The sequence below is a fragment of the Pan troglodytes genome, chromosome 6, assembly GCF_028858775.2.
Source record: "Pan troglodytes isolate AG18354 chromosome 6, NHGRI_mPanTro3-v2.0_pri, whole genome shotgun sequence".
NCBI lineage: Eukaryota > Metazoa > Chordata > Mammalia > Primates > Hominidae > Pan > Pan troglodytes.
The window spans coordinates 62,471,826-62,476,721 of record NC_072404.2 but is presented as its reverse complement, the minus strand read 5'-3'; positions in this window follow the sequence as shown (position 1 = coordinate 62,476,721).

Here is a 4,896-nt window from a genome sequence, read left to right as displayed (position 1 = left end):
CTGATTGCATCCTGATTCTGTCACTATGGGCTGTGTGACCTGGAAACAGTTTCTTGACATCTCTGTACTTCAGTTGTACAGTAAGGATAATACTGCCTAAATCCTAGGGTTTTGGTAAAATTAAAGCAATTAATACAAATAAAGGCGTCAGAAGAGGGCCCAGCATAGAACGAATGTACAGAAAATTTATTAGCTCTGGTGATTTGTATAGTTTTTTAGATCAGGACCAATGTTAAGCCTGGGAACAACAAGGTGGCCACACCAGGGGGTTGTAATCCATGTTCATTTTAATTGGTCAGTTTGGGAATGTAACAGTCGATGGATATTTTTCATACTATCTTTGGCAAATTCTCATATATTCTCATACAGCATGAATATAAATACCAAAGAGAGATCCCTCATCTTGTACTGCTTTTTACCACTCTAGTAACACTAGAGAATAAGCACTTAAATGCTGAGTGTTGTCAGTTTTAAATTAGAGAAACAGGCAAATTGTTTTCTGATCTACTTGGTTAATAAATTTTTTTTGCCAACTAATTTTTAGGTTCACTTGGTAAATTTAAAGGTAGTTTAAAATGTATATTTAAATAACTTTTCTCTATAAGTGAAGAAAATCATTTATCTTGAGATAATTTTACTTTAAACAGTTGCTTTAGAGTCTTTCTTGGAAAGTATTCTATTATCAAATAAAGCCGGGTGCAGTGGCTCACGACTGTAATCCCGGCACTTTGGGAGGCCAAGGCAGGCAGATTACCTGAGGTCGGGAGTTTGAGACCAGCCTGACCAACATGGAGAAGCCCCATCTCTACTAAAAATACAAAATTAGCCGCGCGTGGTGGCGCATGCCTGTAATCCCAGCTACTCAGGAGGCTGAGACAGGAGAATCGCTTGAACCCAGGAGGTGGAGGTTGCGGTGAGCTGAGATCGCACCATTGCACTCCAGCCTGAGCCAGAAAAGCGAAACTCCGTCTCAAAAAAAAAGAAAAGAAAAGAAAAGAAAGAATTACATTATTCTGAACAATGATAATTAACATATTTTATTATTGAGTGATAGGTTCACACTATTCATGATATCAAAAGTACCAACATCACTAGGTAACCAAGCTGTGTGTAATTAGAAATATATACATATCTTTCCTGACATTATAAGATAGAAAGAAACATTTATTTCTCTGGCCCAATTTTTTAAAGTTAAGTTTTACAAAAAAAATACTTGTATTACTACCAGTATATTTGACTGACAAATCAAAATTGGGTACATTTATGGGGTACAGTGTAATATTTTGTATATGTATAAAATATGAAATAAGTCAAGTTAACTAATATATCTATCACCTCATTTACCTATCATTTTTTGCAGTGAGACATTAAAACTTACTGTTAGTTATTTTGAAATATAGATACATTATCATTGACTATAATCACCCTACTGTGCAATAGATCTCAAAGCCTCTTTATTCTGTCTGTAAAACTGCATTCTTTTGTCAACATCTGCCTCTGGTAACCAATTATTCCACATTTTACTTTGTTATTAAAACTTTATTAGATTCTACATGTAAGTAAAATCATGCAGTACTTTTCTTTGTGTGTCTGGCTTATTGTACTTAGCAAAGTATCCTGTAAATGTATCCATATTTTTTCAATTGACAATATTCTCCCCTTTTTAAGGCTACATAATATTCCATTCTGTTTAGTATTATTCTAAATATATACACCACATTTACAATAAAATTGTAATTTAAATATATATTCATCTAATGGTTGGAAAAATCATGTGTAATGGAAAAATATTTGTGTGAAAGCATATATTAACATAATTCAGCATATAAATATCTAGTTAATAATAGCTAATTTGTACTGAGCACTAACCATAACACTGTACATGTGTTAATAAATTTTGTTGTCACATTGTTGTAGTCTGGCTGTGTCTGCACCCAAATCTCATTTTAAATTGTAGTTCCCATAATCCCTATGTGTCATGGGAGACATCTGGTGGGAGGTAATTGAATCATGTGGTCAGTTACTCTCATTCTGTTCTCATGATAGTGAGTGAGTTCACATAAGATCTGATGGTTTTCTAAGGGGCTTTTCTCCCTTTTGCTCAGCACATTTTCTCTTCTTGTCACCATATGAAAAAGGACATATTTGTTTCCCCTTTTATTATGATTGTAAGTCTCCTGAGGCCTTTCCAGCCATGCTGAACTGTGAGTCAAATTAACCTCTTTCCTTTATAATTTACCTAGTCTTGGGTACATCCCTATAAAAGTGTGAGAATGGACTAATAGACACAGTAACTTAATAACATATTATTATTATCCTCAATTTACAAAGAAGAAAACAGAGCCAGAGAGAGAAATAACTTGCTTACAATAGCAGATCCAGTATTAAAACACAAGCAACTTTGACTCCAGAGATAATACTCTTGAATACAACAATAAAAACCCTTTCAAACAGAAAAGAAGTTACCTTTAACACCCATTCTTAAAAATTTAACAAAAATTTAAAATGGATACATTTTTATTGTTATATATGTATGTATGTGAATGTATAATATAAATGAGAAACACTTCATATAAGCCAGGAAAAGCTAATAATTATTTTAATAAAATTAAAAAGCAGTTCAATTAATTATTATTTGCAGATGGTATCTTAGTTTACTTAGAAAGACAACAAAAGCAACTGAAAGTTGATTTTAGAAATCTATTCAGGTGGGTAGGCAAAATTCTCAGATGACCCTAAGGTTCCCACTTCAGTGCACACCTGCTGTGTAATCCTTTTCTCTTGAGTGTGAGAAAATGTGTGACTGTGGTGGGACATTATTCATGTAATTAGGTTACTAATGTATTGGCTTCCTGTTTATCATAAGAGAGATTATCTTGATTAGACTAAACTTAATCAGAGTTGCCTTTAAGAGAAAGAGCACATCATAGAAAAACATCTCTGCTTCCGTGAAATTAATCAAACTTCTTGGTAAGCCATGTCGTAAAGTGTTTATGGTGGCCACATGGCAAGGGATATATTTGTATATTGTCTCTATTTCTACCTTCCACATGTTGCTTTCAGTAGAGAGAATAGGAGGATCTCATGGCAGAGAAAAAAGAAGGAATCTCATTTATGCAAGAAATAATCACCCCTCATCTGGGACAGCTTAAGAAAAACAGAGACCAGAACATGACCACATCAATGGGAAACAAAGGCAACTTGGCTGAAAGGGCTCACTGGCATTAGGAAGCAATGTCTACACAACTGAAGTAAATGATCAGCCACTGGGATACCAACAGTCTACCAACAGGGCTGAATTCATTCTTATTCTGATTAAATTAGCATTTCTGCACCATTCTGGTAACTCAGTTTTACATAATTTATGACAAAAATACCATGCAGATCATTGAGTACCCTCCTAGAACTGAACTTATGAAAAAGCATACCCAATTCTTTAATTTCAACATTGGAAAATGTTGAAAAAATAATGAATTTATTAATAATAATCTGACTTTCTAATTTTAGAGAATTCTACTCTTTTGTAATACGATACTGAACTTCAAACACCTGAAAATGAATATTTCTTGAATGCATAAATTGTTATATAGATAGTTTCTCTTTTAGATTAATGCAATAAGACTAACAATTAGAGAAAACATTTGAAATAAAATAAAAGTCATCAGAATCACATCTTTCAATGGCTTGGCATAATTGCCATGCTCTTTAATATGGTCAAGAAGCAAAGACAAGATTTTGGCTTTGCCCAATGATTAAGTTCTTGACCTTTTGAAATCTAATATCCTGGCTAAAAAATTAGGATGGAATATATTTTAGGTGGCTGCCTAGAGTGGCAAAGGCAATATGAGAAGAATTTTGATAGCTGGGCAAGAAAATGCATACCACATACACACATTACTCTTCTCTGATTTGCTTTAACTTTGAAATGTTGGAAATTGCAAATCTAGTCCCTAAATTTAGGGTAAATTAACAAAAGATTCATGTTTCAGCTGAGCAAGTTATTGTATGAAACTTATAGGTAACAGATGTCATTAGCTGCAAAAACCAAAATAGTATGACTACATTCAGTAACTATCTAGCCATGCAAATGATAGACCAATTAGATTAAGAACCTAACAGGTGCATGTAGAAAGCATTTATGCACAATGTTTTGACCCTCCTCCAAACATCTTTTTCTGTCTCCTTACAGAGATACCAAATTTTCCTGAATACCTCAGGGTGAATACTGGGAACTGAGAGGCTCAGTGTTCAGAGTTGATTACTGGGAACAGAGTTAACACATTTCTTCTATATTATAAAGAAATTTTATGAATCTTGCTCTGCCTCAGAAAGGCTTTTAGTAAAAGATTGTTCATGTGTAACACTCTATTTGGATTCATGAAAATTTTCAATATTCCATTTAAGTCAGACACACTGAAATGTCAACCAAATTTCATAAAACAAATTTGAATGAGATCAAGCCTTTCTTAGCTAAGAATTTTATTTCAGCAGTTAATTTAGAGGAAAATAAGAAATGTGTGTACTTTGGGCCAAATAACAGTGTTGGCCACTTGGGAACAATTCAGACAAGTGCTCTTCATCATTACTCTTAAAGTAGCAATAGCACCACATCCATTTCCTGGCACCAGCCGGCCTGTTTTTCACTGATATGAAGTGCAGAAGGCATTGAAACAGTTAAGAAGGGTGAAATAAATGGAATACTTATATGAAGTACAATTGTTAATAAAAAGTAGCATTTGATATTGTACAACTATAGATAAGATGACAAGTGTGAGATAATATTTTTACTTTAATTGACAATAACTTTATTCACAATATTTCTATTTCAAATAATTTTTTTGCTTTTCATCCAATATTACCTGAGCTCAATAGGAATCAATAAAATGAATCTTTATT